Genomic DNA, 17,392 nt, shown 5'->3' on the forward strand with positions numbered 1-17,392 from the left:
AATGTAAATGAACAGCACAGTATGTGTAAACCTACACGCATGTTAGTTATAAATAAGCTGAAAAACAGTAATGCTAGACAAAGCAGCAGACAAGTTTACTTCCATATCTCCTAAAGCTGGTTTTTCCGACCCCTGGTTCCCTATCTCAAATTGTTCAGTGGAGTATTCTTAATGCCCTGCTACATTTTTGCGCTCTCTTACGCAAACATCCTGTATGTCACAAATACACCAATTCTGCGAGTTCATAGCAGAAATGTAAAATGTACCGTGTGAAGTATCATTGAGTTGATTCATACAACTAAAGGTCCATGTCGCTAGTGCTAGTCACCTGTTCAGTTTTGGAGAACGTCTTATGCTCTTTCTGAAGACAGAATAACGACATGATTCCCCTCCCTTTCAACCTATCAAGAGCTTCTTTAATACATTTAATACTGAATCACAACACTGAAGAGGTCAACTATCACAGAAAAATTCAGTATTGAATTCCGAAATATGACAACATGAGCAGACGATGGAATGTTTATGTGGGAGTTGTCAATGAATTGGTGAGTTCTGCACAAATACCACTTTGTTCATAAAGCACTTAGAAATCCTGGAAGTGGCTGATCTTAAGTATGCACCATCAAAGTTCCATGACATGACAGCAAATTCAGGTTTCTGTGTCACGTAGATGTGGATGGGTGGCCAAGCCGTGTATACTGGTTGTCAGCACTACTGTGTGCCGGCACGATCGCCTGTGCACCGAAGAGTATGATTCATAACGTATTTACACAGTGCTGCCGCTTTCACTGCTGACAGCACACTTGAGTTATTTTATTCATATTCCCTCCGTCTGATAGCGCTAGCAATCTGTGCTGTGTCTTTGGGCAATGTTACTGTCATCTACTACCAGTTGGCACTGCCTTCTGATGGTAGATCAGTTTTTTGTCTTGAAATGTGATGTACGAGTATCTTGTAGACCATGACTCTCATAAGATGTCACTGTTTTTCTTCATCTATATTTACCGCGTTTTTAATGTGTAAAATTCAGGTTGTCAATAAGTATAAGTGTGTTCCACTCTCAAATATTGATGCTACATGACTTCTTTATATAATTTCACATGTTTAACAGCTGTGTGGTGTTGGTTACGTTATTAGCGGTAAATAGTCACAGCCCATTCCACACACAATATATTTTTGTGGTGAATTTTATGATCACAGTACTGAATTTTCTTTCCTTCTTCGCCGGCCGGTGTGGCCTTGCGGTTCTAGGCGCTTCAGTCTGGAACCGCGTGACCGCTACGGTCGCAGGTTCGAATCCTGCCTCGGGCACGGATGTGTGTGCTGTCCTTAGGTTAGTTTGGTTTAAGTATTTCTAAGTTCTAGGGGACTGATGACAACAGATGCAAAGTCCCACAGTGCTCAGAACCATTTGAACCATTTTCCTTCTTCTAGCTTCAGATTCTGCACAAAAGTGATTAATGTCAGCAGGACGAATGTGCATCTCTTGAAGTTCAACTTCCATCCTTAATATATGTATGTATATGTGGTGGCTATAGAGAACTGGTGCTTCTACATCTACATTTATACTCCGCAAGCCACCCAACGGTGTGTGGCGGAGGGCACTTTACGTGCCACTGTCATTACCTCCCTTTTCTGTTTTAGTCGCGTATGGTTCGCGGGAAGAACGACTGTCTGAAAGCCTCCGTGAGCGCTCGAATCTCTCTAATTTTACATTCGTGATCTCCTCGGGAGGTATAAGTAGGGGGAAGCAATATATTCGATACCTCATCCAGAAACGCACCCTATCGGAACCTGGCGAGCAAGCTACACCGCGATGCAGAGCGCCTCCCTTGCAGAGTCTGCCACTTGAGCTTGCTAAAACATCTCCGTGACGCTTCTCACTAGTTGTCCTAGCATTCCTTTCTCATTGCCTACTGAGTAGACTTGGCTGGAGAATCTTTCCTGTGTCTCTCAACAGTAACCATCCAGGCACATTTCCTATGGAGAAGAATTGATTGGAGCAACTCTCTGGTGCTTCTCAATCCTTCCATTCCTCTCCTTTCCACTGTTGTTACCTCTCAACTGTCACTTGAGTTGAAGTACAAGTCTTTTTATGTTTCCTATCGTTTTAACGCGTAGCTCTAATGTCTTAAGTGGTGTGGCGAATCCTACAGCCCTTTCTTCTGATGTCAGCAGTGGTGCATGGTGATACAGCTCTTAGCAGCAATGGGCGAGCTCCTCGATCACTAACTTTGCAATTCTGGAAAGAGGACCTCTCCCTGGGTGGTATCTCTGATTCTTTAAACAAAGGTGGATTGTTACTATCCTACTCACAGCAGTTGTTTTAAACAAAGTACTCTCCATAGTGATCTGTATCATACAATATTAGTCCCACAGGCTCACCACAGCTGAACGCTTGAAGTTACCTATCAATAACTTATTGGAGCAAGTCAGCATCAAAATCTTTAACACCATACACCACACATCACACCTTTCATTTATGATTAATTGTAAAGGGTTCTGTACAGGAGAACGTGCTATAACAGTTCATACAGACATGTGGTTAGCTTTTGGTAAGTTGGTATAGTACCATACTTAGCATCTGTAGCTTGGTCATCATCATCATCATCATCATCATCATCATCATCATCATCATCATCATCATCATCATCATGTGGCATCAAAGATCTACCACCTCCAGACAGAAAAAACTTCCTCGCACACTCACTTGTAAGTATGAAACTAATCATTTCTCTCAATGTTTATTATTTATTATGTGTATGTATGCGTTTTGCATGGTTTTCTTTCACTTCTCCCTCAGTTCAATAGCTCCAGTATGTAGACGATGCAGTGTCTGACACATTTGAGCAGCAGTAGCATATATGAAGCCCGCATGCAGACACTTCCTGATGCTGCTCCCAACATTTCACAGTGGAAATCAAGCAGATTCAAACAGCAGAAATCAAGTCACCAGGCAGACAAGCTGCCTGAAGCAACTTTCCACATGCTGCATTGGAAATCAAGTCAGCATGGAGAATAGTTTCGAGACTTCAAGTTTCCATTATATACATTACTGGCACCACCGAGTCAGCATGCACAAAAACTCCCTGATGCAACGACTTATATATCAGAGCAGCACGGAGAATTGCTTCCAGTCTCCGAGTTTCCAGTATATCCAACATCTGCACCACCCGTTGAGGCTGAGTTGAATCATTACAGAGTGCTGTTGTTCAACACTACTTATCAACGGAGTACCAATGGATCAAGGTGTGTTAATGTTGGTTTAGTAGCTGATATGGGCTTCAAAATTAAAGTGGAAATGATAATGTCCAGCAGTGCATTTCAGTGTTATGGAGTTGGGTCAACTGTGCAGAAAGCTGAAATACATTGAGGATTGTGTGACAACTGAGAACAATCCATTTCCTCAAGACATCAATATATCTGGCAGCAACAATGTCGTCGACATGTCTGGGGGTGATACAATTAAGTTAACACCCCAAGACCAGACACAGTGTGTATATTTAAAGCATCCAAGTGTCACAGACCTCTGTGGTCTCTACAGTACAGTATGGATTGCTATGGAGAAACTCAGTCTGTGGTGAAATTATGTCAAAACACACTTAGATTTCGATGGTATTCTTGAGTAGCTATAGGGACACGAAAGTTGCAAACTTGACGATGATGATGATGACAGAGAGAGAGAGAGAGAGAGAGAGAGAGAGAGAGAGAGAGAGAGAGAGAGAGAGAGAGAGTTGGGAACTCACTGCAATATGAATTCGTCATGGGGTCTACTGTTTCAATCAATTGAATCTACTACTACAGATGCAAGGTATGGAACTATAATAAATTAAGGCAAAGCAAGCTACATGTCTGTATGAATCATTATAGCGTATTTTACCTTCCACTTATGTTTACAATTCATCAGTAATGAGAGGTATGGTGTCTGTTTATGGTCGCAAGTATTTGTTGGAACACAGAGTTCCTGACTTCTGGTCGGTGTTAAATACATGGGATGGAATCGCCTAGTGACTGTGTTTCTAGTTGAGAAGTTAAGGATAAGAAGGGAACTCAAACTCTTAAGATGTCATCTCATTTCATATGTTTACCACTGCTGACGATGTAAACATAGCACAATTTTCGAACTGTAATCGGATATGAATTTCGTAAGCTGTTGCTGTTAACATATTCAGTAACCTATAAAATGAGTTGTGTCAGACAGAATCAATGTATTTGGCGTCCAAGATATCGATTTCACCCTCTTAAAGTTTTTAATTCTAGCGTGTGGAACTTGCTATCTGGATGTCTGTTTAATTGTTTTCACATTGTGTGTGTTCTGCACTTCCACCTTGTGTACATATGTCTGATTCACAATGAAGTCGAAAAAAAAAAGGCGTGCAATTCAAACACTGCACTGCTCATCAGAAATGTCTATGGAACATTCAGCTTTCAAGCTGTGCTTATTTCAGGTCTATGGTAGGAATGCGAATATCTTAACGTGATAATTCAACGGATAGTACTACTATACGTCAGAAACACACGTGTTCTGCGAGTTTGTAGTACAAATGTAAAATATACTGTGTGAAGTATCAGAGTTGATTCACTCAACCAAAGGTCTATACCGCTAGTGCTAATCTGCTTTTCAACTTTGGAGAACGTCTTATACATCATGTATTCCTTCCCTTTCCACCTGTCAAGAGCTTGTTTAACACAGAACCGCAACACGGAAAAGAGATGGACCAACACAGAATAATTCCGTGATGAGTTCCGAGATATTACAACACGAGCAAAATATGGATCGTTTATGTGGGAATTCTGAATAAACTGATGACTTCCTATGAAATACCTTCTTGTTCTTGAAGGTGGTGGATCACTCTTGTTCATTCGCGCCCTTGACAGAATAAGTTTCGCCCTTATTCGTTGATTTAACCGTAAAATTAATGCAAAAATTCAATGACTCGCTGTATGTATGATGCCCGGAGGTGGCTGATGTTAAGCATGCACCATCAGATTTCCGGAACATGACGGAAAATTTGGATGGCTGTGTCATATATGTGTGAGTGGGAGGTCGAGCCATGTGCTCTGGTTGTCAGGACTACTGTGTGCAAGCGCTATCTCCTGTGCGCCGTAAAGTGTTTGCCACTGACAGCACACTCGACTTACTATGTTCATGTTCCCTCCTAAGCTAGCAACCTGTGTTGTGTCGCAGGGCGATTTTAAAGTCATACAGGTAGGATGTAGATCATTACTCTCACAAGATAACACTGTTTTTCATCATGTATATTTACTGCAATTTTGATGGGTAAGTATAAATGGGTTTCACCCGCAAGTACTGATGGTACATGACTTATATATAATTATATATGTTTGCAGTTGTGTGATGTTGATTGTAGTATTGTCAGTAAACAGCCACAGTCCAGTCCACACGCAATTTATTTTTGTAATGAATTTTAGAAGTATAGTACTCAAATCTTTCTTTTTTCCTTTCTTTCAGCTGCAGAGCCTGCACACAAGTGTCCAATGTCAGCAGAACAAATGTGCATCTCTTGAAGTTCAACTTCCATCCAGAATATATGTTCGTATACACGGGGGCTATAGAGAACTGGTGGTTCTCACTAGCTGTCCTAGTATTCCTTTCTCATCGTCTAATGAGTGGAATTGGCTGGAGTAACTTTCGTGTGTTTCTCAATAGTAAGCACCCCTGCACATATCCTACTGACTATAATAGGCTTGAGCAATCCTCTAGCGCTTCTTAGTCCTTCCATTCCTCTCGTTCTTACTGCTGTCACACATTACCTGTCACTTGGGTTAAAGTACAAGTCTTTTTATGTTTCCCACCGTTTTAACTCGAGGCCCTCATATCTTATTTAGTGCAGCGAGTCCTACGGAACTTTCTTCTGATGTCAGTAGTGCTGCACAGTGACAAAGCCCCTAGCAGTCACGGCCAGACTCGATCACGAACTTTGCAATTCTGGAAACGGGACTTCTCCCTGGTATGGTATTTCTTTGCTTCTTTAAACAAAGATGGGTTGTTATTATACTACTCACTACAGCTGTTTTAAACAAAGCACATGTGGAATTAAACTTACTGCAAGGGGTGAGAGTCCAGTGCTACCCTCAACTCCAGGTGATTTAGTTGGAACTGTCACCGGTGCAACTTCAGAGCGAGTTAGAGGAACTGGAGTTAGGACAGTAAGTATGCACGAATTTTATAAGTAACACACACCTCTGAGTGAGAGAATTTAGTTTTAAAGACATAATGTGGAAAGAACTTAGAGTTAGGAGAAGCAGTGACCATACACCTATGTAGCCAGAGAAAACGTGCCACATGCTTCGACCTGCACATACATCCACTATCCCCAGATGTCGCATTGCCAGTACTGCAGAAAATTAATTATGACGTAATGGAAACTGTCCAAGTATGCCAAGTATGGATTAGTATGTTACAGTTCCACACTGTTACCAATAGCACAGCAGGTCTGAGCAGAATTGTGACGTTATAGAACCAGGGCCAGTGTTCCAGGCTGGCTATCTTTGATTCTATCGTCATAGTTAAGCTGGCGACAGTAATCTGAGTCTTAGATTTCCTCCCATAGTATTCCAGGTTGGCCGTCTTGCATTGTCATCCTATATTCTGATCAGAGCAAGACTGAACCAGTATTCCAAGAAAACCAGTATCACAACGTATCACTTGTGAATTTCCCGCCAGTTTATACTTGGGGCAACTGTCCTACTTACACACTAGCGCTATTGGGCTATTTTTTTGAATTCCCAGCAAAATTTTCAATTTCCCACCAAAATCTGAACTACTCCCTTTTTATATATAGGGCAATTGCCTTTTTTCAGTCGGGGTGTGGGTGAGGAATTCCCATGACACATCGTTGACACCAGAAAGTCCCGTCATAACTGGCACGGTTATCCCACTACATTAAAAGTTATATTAAAAACCACGAAGAATGGTCGGTAACCTCAGCATGTCAGAGAGATTATATAAAGTTTCCCAATTCGATCCTCCTTATTCTGCTACATATTCCTCGTTTATAACCTTAGCAGTTTTACTTAGTATGACATATTAGTATCTAGATACATAATACTGAACATTAATATTGGGAGTGTCTTCCAACCAAAATCCGTACCGTATATAAAAATAAAAACACAGATTATTGCTAGTGACCACACTGGGACAAGTGTGTAGGACGTGCAAATATCAATCCCATAACACAGCAGGTAACAGAGAAAGTTGAATGAGAGTTGTACTGATCTGCAGTATCACCAGCTTAACGCCCCTGGAAGAATGGAGTCAGCCAACTCAGACTTATCTACTTTATTGTTCAGTCTGTTTACATGTTCAGAAATATGAATATGCAATCCTTGGACTAGTTTCCCATCCCTGTCGTGAAGTAGCCCTCAATGTGAGAGTGACAACATAGTCCTCAAGAAACTCTGCCGGGTAATTGTAGGAAATATGCATTTATGAAAGACTGCGTGATAATCTTACACCTGCCAAAGTATGCCTTGCATACAGGCCAAGAAAATGAAGCGAGAGAAACCTGACTTAATAATTCGAGATATATATTGCTCAATAATATTACATGTAGAACAGCGAGATACGAAAGATTTAGCGTATTGTCCATCTTTTCCTTTACGGTATTCAAGAGAGAATAATTCCGACATTGAATTTTAGGGGAGGAGTATATCCCTCTTTCACTTGCTGCAGTAACCTCCAAGCAATTCCCGTAATAGTGATATGCGCAAGTCTAATCGAAATATTGCTACATTATGTTAAGACTAAGAACAAGAGATACATTTAGAGAGAATGTAGCTTTCTGCTTCAAGTCTACACAAATAGGTGAGTCATAATATTACATACAGAAAGCTATGCCAAACACCTCCCCCTCCCCTCCCCCCCTCCGAGTCAGACGAGGAATGATCATATAAAGTTGATCGTCGGTAAAGCAGATGCCAGACTGAGATTCATTGGAAGAATCCTAAGGAAGTGCAATCCGACAACAAATGGAGTAGGTTACAGTACGCTTGTTCGCCCACTACTTGAATGCTGCTCGGCAGTGTGGGATCCGTACCAGATAGGGTTGATAGAAGAGATAGAGAAGATCCAATGGAGAGCAGCGCGCTTCGTTACAGGATCATTTAGTAATCGCGAAAGCGTTACAGAGATGATAGATAAACTCCAGTGGAAGACACTGCAGGAGAGGCGCTCAGTAGCTCGGTACGGGCTTTTGTTAAAGTTTCGAGAACATACCTTCACCGAAGAGTCAAGCAGTATATTGCTCCCTCCTACGTATATCTCGCGAAGAGCCCATGAGGATAAAATCGGAGAGATTAGAGCCCACACAGTAGCATACCGACAATCCTTCTTTTCACGTACAATACGAGACTGGAATAGAAGGGAGAACCGATAGAGGTACTCAGGGTACCCTCCGCCACACACCGTCAGGTGGGTTGCGGAGTATGGATGTAGATGTAGATGAGTGTGGAAATTGATACGTAATAATAAAAGAACTAGAAATGCTGACGACAATGAGGTACTAGAGTTTTTTTAAGAATCCACTAGCAAATGCTGCTTAAGTTGTTGACGACTGTCGATACCAGTAACAAAAACCTTTGGGCAGGTGGATCTGGCGCCAGTCGTTGTTGCCAGTACATCACTGCAAATGAACATGTATCCCGGTCTTGGTACAATCGACTACATAGCATGCATCTGACCCCAGTAAGTTGGTTACCGAATAGATTTGCAATAAGTTAAAGTACGAGGGTATGTTGAAAAGAAATGTCTCAGAATTTTTATTCTGTTCTCTACGTCTGTTGAGGACTTACTTATCATGCATATTACTCACTCGACTTTTCCACTCCGCTGACGCAAGTTGCAAGCTTCTGCCTCTAGAACGTGGTGTGTTTATGGCGGTATGTAACGTAAATATGTTGGTGCATGAGATAACAACAGAACATAAATGCAGTTCTGCCACAAAGGATCACCGACGCCAAAAATGTTCAAGAACATGCTATCGGCAAGAAGAGTCATACACGCATTGCTTGGGCTGTTCAAGGCGTGGTGGATTCGAAATTTATGCCCAAAGGCACCATCACGAACACTGCAAGGTACTATGAGACTCTCAGATCACTGAAAACACGAATTCGAAGAGTTGGTCCACACACAGAGCACACTCTTCTTCAGCATGGCAACGCCAGACGACACGCGAGGGCTGCGACACCTGTAGCAACACGACGCCTTTGGTTCATTGTCATTGATCACTCTCCACATAGTCCTAATTTGACCGCATCCGATTTTCACCTGTTTCCAACCTTTAAAAACACTGTCGAGCACTCCTCGTTGACAGTGATGAAACGGTGGGGCCACAGGTGAGGTTGCGGCTCCATCAACAAACATTCTACACTGACAGTATCAACAAACTGGTCTCTTGTTGCGAGAAATGTGTCCGTTGCCAGGGTGACGTTAAAATTAAAGATGTGAAATGTTACTAAAGTTTGTTTCATTGAAAAGCCCTTAAGAATTTTCACATAGAAAATTCGGAGGCATTACTATCCAGCACACCCTCGTACAACTATTGCGAGGTTTTTTTTTATTGGAGTATACTTGTCCGCGTCATTGTTTCTTCTTCATGACTTCCATGAAGTCGATCTTGATGATCGAACAGAAAGTTTTATAAAATTACAGCTGATACCATCTACTGCTGGGCTCCTGTGTTTTGACATTAAATTTGTTATGTTTTCTGTGATTTCAGTCATTAGTTCTGACATAGTAGCGATACTTTATTTCGATAAATATACAATCAATCACGAAACAACTGTGCTGTTTTTGTGTGACAGATAGTCGTGCACAACACAGCCTTTGGAAATGACCCTTTCGCCCCTCTCGTCTAATATATTCATTCCCGCCTACAGAGTGGATATCATAGTCACATTTTCTTTTGTTCTCTTGTAAGGGGGTACATACTCCACTTCTCAGCTGCCTGGTTGCCGAAAACTTTGCATGTGATGATCTTTCTCTTCTCGTCCACATTTACACAGCTCTTAAGTCTCTTTTTTAAAATATTGCTTGCTTGATCCTCCCGTCCATTATCTTCTTTAGCTTGCAGTGCACGAGTTATAAGGAAGTAATATGCGATATTATTTCTCTAGTAATCGATAAGCCTCACGGTTATATAATTGCTGGATGTAATGTTTCATGATTGCGGAATGGTGTTGGAGAAGCTGATATATTTAATGACAGAGCAACGTTATGCATAAGTTCATCTTGTCAAATAGACTCTAAAAAGCCTTGATACTGCTTCTGCCAAAACATACATGAACTATCAAGTCTATGGACCACATTTTTCATGTCTTGCAGTGCAGCACAGAAGGTGGGTCCTTTGAATCCGTCGACCTTAAAAGGCAATTTAGGTATTCCCTGTCTCTATACAGAACTTCTGTATCCCTTTTGTCACTTTCACAAGATCGTGGAGTGAGGGAACAAAAATATTTCCCAGCTAAAATATAGCACTTATGTACAATACCCATATATTGAAGTGTGTTGCTGTGTTATACAACACCCACCATTAACAATTGTTCCGTTAAACCCACAGCCTTCTATGGCATATACACATTCTACAGATTTTGAAATGCTTTTGCTGATGAAGAGTAATATGCACTCTAGCAAGGCAATGTAACTGGATGGTATCACAGAATTCCACTATGAGATAATTTACAGTACAACTGTCAGTAGTCCTGTTTGGTACTGCTTCCCGCCATTACTAATTGTTCTGTTAAACCTATATTTGAAACAACTAGGCAGTGAATATAAAGTGTGATTGTCGCTGAACATACATTTTAGCTACAATTTCCCTGATTTCTCCATTGCAATCATGTCATAACAGGTATCTGGGAGGAAGCAAAATGTTGCAGCTACACAGATGATTTGCTTCTGGCTACAGTCAATGCTTGGCCTGTCTAGCACAGCTAAATGTGTAAACTAAAGCGGTGAGTCTTTTTTTTCGTTAGTAGAGTATCCTACATATTGTGTTATAGGGAATGGTTTAAGTCAGTCTGACACTGTGATTCCTTCAGATATTACACATTTCGAGACAGATCTTTGATGCAAAGTATATCACTTTGACAATGGCCTGAAGAGAGAAAACGTATATTTTCCACAAGGAACTACTCAAATCGGCCAATTTTCTTAACACCTAAGGAATAACATTGCTCTTAGGAAGCAATTTTACATCGATAATATTTATACTTGATGATATTGCGGACAACGGACAACAATGTTTTTGACTCAGCTAAAAATACATGTTTCTTTGGCGTTAATATGTCATTTATAATATATGCGTCGACATTGTTGATGCCACAGTGTTGCATACATGTTAGTTGATATCGCAGTTTCGTCTACAAAGTCGTATTCGCCCACTAGTAAAGGGCCTATCTATGGCGTCGTCCCTCTTGTCTTGACAACATATCTCTAAAAAACTGTACCCTTCCGCTAGTAAAGCATCCATTTATGGCATCATCCCACTACTATAGTTATTGCTTAGATTAAAGTCCTACAGCTTCTGTCACCAATTCCAATTACTCCCTCAGTATACTGCTTTGTCTCAGCTTATCTGTAAATCAGTTTAGGTAAGAAATTATAATTAGTATGTTGCGGATGTTTTGTATGATGTCACAATCAGATATTTTTCCATGCAATACAGGGTAATACGCCACTGAGTCACTACCAGGTTAGCGGAATGTGCATACTGTCTTCGGAACGCTATCCCCACATCACACAGCACTTGTTACCAGATATTACAGTCTGGAATGTTTTACAAACAGAGCTATAAGCCCCAACATTTTTGTAGCCCTCAAGATGGCTGGATGTGAGTGTGAACCATCGTCCTGAATGCGAGTACAGTGCGCTAACATATGCACCATCTCGTTAAGTGAGAAAAGATGAGTGATGTAGATATTAGTGTCAGGGAGTACAATCTCTCAAACTGAACATAGCTCCAGGAAAAGTGAACAAAGCAGCTGCACCCGCTGGTATTCCCACTAGATTACTTGCGCCTGAGTAAGCATCTCCTTTTACCATAATGTGCCATATATCCCTCAAACATAAAACTGTGTCCAGTAGTTGGACGAAATCATAGAGTACACCCACTTACAATAAGGGGAGCAAAGGCGATCCATAAAATTAATGTCCATTCTGATCTATGTCAGTCCATTATAAGATCTTACAAAAATCTGCTAACTTCAAACATACAGAATGACCTCTTCCATGCTAACCAGCATAAATTCCAAAAACCTAGCTAATTTAAGGCTAAACCTAGCTAATCTAAGGACATGACACACATCCATGTCCTAGGCAGTATTCGAACCTGCTACCGGAGCGGTCGCTCGGCTCCAGACTGTAGCGCCTAGAACCGCACGGCCACTCCGGCCGGCAGCTGTCCAACAAGCTGGAGGAATTCTGCCGTAGTGACATTGAATGACGGAGGTATGTAAATGGTTCAAAGGGAAAAAGTCCAGGTGAAGTAGGAAAAGGTGAACTGCAACAGTTTGAAGGCGTGTAAGGTAACAGCGGATAATATGGAACTCTTTAAAGTAATTTAATATTTAAAGCACGGCAGCAGAGATAATATGCTGGGCAAAATAGACCGGAAAATTCTTGTTTTGTGTTTTGAGGGTCGTTGTAGTTCCGTTGCATAGTGTTTTGGTTTTCTTTTAATTGCAACGAATTATATAAGTGTGGTGATAATTTGTAAAATTATATAATGTATTTAGATTTAAGTATTTAAATATTATAAAATATTGTAAACGAATTGTGGCCATGTTTAGCGATTATTTTGACTACTGTGGTGTCATGTGACCCGACTCAGGACTGTGGATATGAGCCGGAAAACGAGGTCTTTCGTCGTTGGCCGTTGTGGTGGCGAGTTGGGAGCGGCAAAGTGCCGCGAGTGCAAGCATGGACGCCAGTGTATGCGAAGGAACAAAGTGAAAGTGTGTGGGTGTGAGACAAACAGTGTACAAATTGCACCGATTATTATTTGTGAACTTAAAAATGCATGGCCACAACGTTAAAGTGTTTCTTTTGAATAAATAAGTTTAATTCTGAACGTGTATAGTTCAATTCACTGCTATTCAAAAGCCAGCCAATATCTGACTGAATAATAGGGGCGCATATGCAACCGTTTACTACCAACCCCCTTTGTAGATGAGCCACGTGAAAAATAGGTAGTAAACGAACCCGAGTTCAGTTGCAGGCGGGTAGTCAAGAAATGGGCTGACTATGAACGTCATCCCGTACGAGCAGCATGACTCCCCCACAAGATGGAATGCCACCCTCAGGGGGAACGTCAAAATGGAATGGGAAGAAATGCGAGAGCTTAAAGCGGTCGTGAGGATGCAGTTTTATTTCCTGGAGCCAGAGAGCAAGCGGATGCTGCGATTCTAAGAGCAGTCGTAAATCCTCTTTGTTGGTGCGAAGATTGCTAACGTTCGATTCGGGGAGAGTCATGGTGAGGAATAAATGAAGGGGTGTCACCTCGGCAGCTGCCGAGTGCCAGCCTTCGACTCGCTGCTACAGGGCACAGAGGCAGGAGAATCTTGCTCCATAAGGTCTACAAAAGCAAAGGCCATTTCCTTCTGTTGACCTGCGGAGTCCAAGGCAGAAAAATGATTGGTGGTGTGCACTAGCGATACAAGGGAAGGTTGGGCGAGGGTATCACGTGGCGATGCTGTCAAAGAGGATTGTCTAGTCGGCAGAGGAGAAGATCATTTGCCTTTGTTTGACTTCTTGCAGTCTCTCCGGTCGGCAGTGGAAGACTCAGATGTATGTTGGCTGGAGGGACATACGAAGCCTTCACTGGAGTATTCCTTCTGTCCTTTCCAGCCTACTGACTGTGTAGCAGGTGACGTATCCCTGGAAGGTGTATGTTTGATGGTATGTTGCATAGCTGGAGGAGAAGATGGGGACACTTCCATGAAGTTGGGCGATTTCACAATGGCGGTGCTAAATTTGAGGTCGCATGTCTGCATGACCACGTCCTTTATCGAGCGATAGTTCGCAAGAACAGTACTGTAGTTGCCAGATGGTACAACGCAGGGTTTCTGACTAGCCAACAACTTGTGATCAACTGGGTGAAGCAGTTTTTTCTTCACCCAGATCTCCTGGACAGCCCGCTCATCGAGATACATGGAACAGTCGCAGGAGGAGATGGCATGGTCGCCACTACAGTTGATGCAGCAGGGAGGGGGAGGCGGACAATCAACTTCATGTGCATCCCTACCACATGTTACGCATTTGGCTGGGTGCTGACAACTCTCGAGTGTGGTTGTAACGATGGCACTGGTAACAGCACATCGGGTTCAGAATATATGGTCCGACTGTGATAACTTCATAACCTGCTTTGTTCTTTGACAGAAGAACCACTCTTTCAAAAGCGTGGAATGGAATGCGTGTGGGCACTAAGGAGGCATCTCCTTTCTTCATCACCCGATGTGCTGCAATGACACCCTGATCAGAGTGGTATATTTAGATTTCTGCCTCAGTCAGACCATCGAGCAGCCTAGTGTAAATAACACCACAGGAAGAATTCAGCATTCCATGAGCCTCAACACGAAAAGGATAGCAATGGAGGAGCGATGCTGCAAGCAGTTGTTGGGCTTGAGAATTAAAAGTAGTCTCCAAAGCAAAGTGCCACGGCGTAAACAGGAGCAGGATTTCACAGGCGCAGCAGTGGCATCAACACCTTTCTGAATAATAAACGGATTTACCGTAGCGAAAGATTGACCATCTTCTGTATGTGAAACCACGAGGGACAGTGATGCAGCTGGGAAGGTCTTTGAATCGTTTGCCTCACTCCGTTTGCGTCTCGTAAACGTTGACTGTGCAGATGATTGACAGCGTCTCCGATGGCACGTTCCTTACAATTGGGGATCCCCTTCAGAAGGGGGAGCAGCCGCCTTAGGTGATTGCTCACACCTCCTTAACACCTGACAGAGGGACCATTTGGCAATTCAATCATCACCCCTACCTGGGCCTGGTCTGTAGTGGAGGTATGTGCAAACTCTACATGTCAAACCGGGGTGGGAATTACGCATTACCCAGTCACCTATTATGAGTCAGGTACAAGGGCTGGCCTTCAGGAGCACATAGGTAGGCAGAAGAAAGAAGAGGGGCCTGAAACGCCGAATCGGAGATAGGATAGAAGGGGAACGAAAAGCAGTGAAGAGACTCTTCCTGTACTGGCCACTGAAAATGCAGAGCACATTTCCAAAAACGTCCCAGACATGATCCCCAAGGGAGGAGAAATAGGACAGCTAGAGGGTAGACATGCAGCATGGAAGGGAAATGATGCTGCAAAGGCTGCGGTCCCGTGGTAGCCGAGCACGACCCCGCCAAAGAGCGCCATGCCCCCTGGGGGTTTCTTACGTGTTTTAAGCTTCTACACCAAGGATATCTATTTCTAACTTACTCAGGTTGGCGGTTGTTCTTGATTCGAATTCAGGAATATTTATTTCATCTTGTTTGGTGAACGACTTTCAGAAAACTGTGTTTAGTAACCCTGCACTAGCAGCACTGTCATCCATAACATCACCATTGTTATCGTGCGTTGAGAGAATTGATTGTGTCTTTCTGCTGGTGTACTTTACATACGATCAGAATCGCTATGAATTTTCTGCCAGATCTGGAGACAGTTTCGATGTGGCGTCTACAAACATCAAAAATGTTTTGCATCACCTCGGTTCCGAGAGTTCCGGAAACTGTCCAGAAAACTGGAATAGATATCAACATAAACATCGTTTCTGCCCTTTTTATTGCTAATGAAAACCACATATTGCACGTTGTACCACCATACAGTGAGACCTTCAGAGATGGTGGTACAAACTGCTGTATACACTGATACCTCTAACATCCAGTAGCACGCACGTCCTCTTGCATTGATACATGCCTGTATTCGTCATGGCATACTATCCACAAGTGCATCAAGACACTGTTGGTTCAGATTGTCCCACGCCTCAACGGCGATTCGGTGTATATCCCTCAAGGTGGTTGGTGGGTCACATCGTCCATAAAGAGCCCTTTTCAATCTATCCCAGGCATGTTCGATAGGGTTTATGTTTGGAGAACATGCTGGCCACTCTAGTCGAGCGATGTCGTTATCCTGAAGCAAGTCATTCACAAGATGTGCACGAGGGAGGGCCACAGAGACGAATGCCTCGCCAATATGCTGCCGATATGGTTGCACTATCATTCGTAGGATGGCATTCATGTATCGTACAGCCGTTACGGCGCCTTCCATGACTACCAGCGGCGTGTGTCAGCCCCACATAATGCCTCCCCGGAACAGCAGGGAACCTCCACCTTGCTGCAGTCGCTGGATAGTGTGACTAAGGCATTCAGCCTGACCAGGTTGCCTCTAAACACGCCTCCAGCGATTGTCTACTTAAAGGCATATGCGACACTCAGTGGTGAAGAGAACGTGATGCCAATCTTGAGCAGCCTATTCGGAATGTTGTTGGGCCCACCTGTACCGCGCTGCATGGTGTCGTGGTTGCAAAGATGGACCTCGCCATGGACGTCGGGAATGAAGTTGCGCACATGCAGCCTGTTGCGCACAGTTTGAGTCTTAACATGACGTCCTGTGGATGCACGAAAAGCATTATTCAACATGGTGGCGCTGTTGTCCGGGTTCCTCCGAGCCATAATCCACGGTAGCGGTCATCCACTGCAGTATTAGTCCTTGGACGACCTGAGCGAGGCATGTTATCGACAGTTCACGCCTCTCTGTGTCTTCTCCATGTCCGAACAATATCGCTTTGGTTCACTGCGAGACGCCTGGACACTTCCTTTGTTGAGAGCCCTTCCTGGCACAAAGTAACAACGCGGATGCAATCTAACAGCAGTACTGTCGGTATAGGCATGGTTGAACTACAGACAGCACGAGCTGTGTACCTCCTTCCTGGTGGAATGGCTGGAACTGATCGGCTGTCTGACCCCCTCCGTCTAATAGGCGCTCCTCATGCATGGTTGTTTACATCTTTGGGTGGGTTTGGTCACATCCCTGAAAAGTCAAAGGGACTGTGTCTGTGATACAATATCCACAGTCAACATCGATCTTCAATTCTGGGAACCAGGGTGATGCAAAACTTATTTTGATGTGTGTATTAACAGTATCTCGTATTCAAGATCGTGCTAAGTTTCGATCTTTTGTAAAACTTTGCCAATCTTGAGGGGTGTTGCTTTCTTTGAAATTTGGCATGCTTTTTTCCCTGCTTCTGAAGGAGTGTTCTGACCATTTTGTGAACCATGGGGGATCTGCACGAGCTCTTATTAGTTTATTTGCTTTGTATCTCCCAATTGCCGTCGATACTCTTTCTTTGAATTTGAACCACATCTGATCGACATTTACAG

At 43.0% G+C, this 17,392-nt stretch overlaps 1 protein-coding gene across 2 annotated transcripts in view; it reads right to left on the minus strand.

Annotated features, from left to right (window-relative positions):
* The window catches only part of LOC126297721 (N-fatty-acyl-amino acid synthase/hydrolase PM20D1-like), a 211,721-nt gene that overhangs the window by 146,165 nt on the left and 48,164 nt on the right, over positions 1-17,392 (minus strand). The gene's annotated exons all lie outside the window — the stretch shown is intronic.

The sequence above is a fragment of the Schistocerca gregaria genome, chromosome X (genome assembly GCF_023897955.1).
Source record: "Schistocerca gregaria isolate iqSchGreg1 chromosome X, iqSchGreg1.2, whole genome shotgun sequence".
NCBI lineage: Eukaryota > Metazoa > Arthropoda > Insecta > Orthoptera > Acrididae > Schistocerca > Schistocerca gregaria.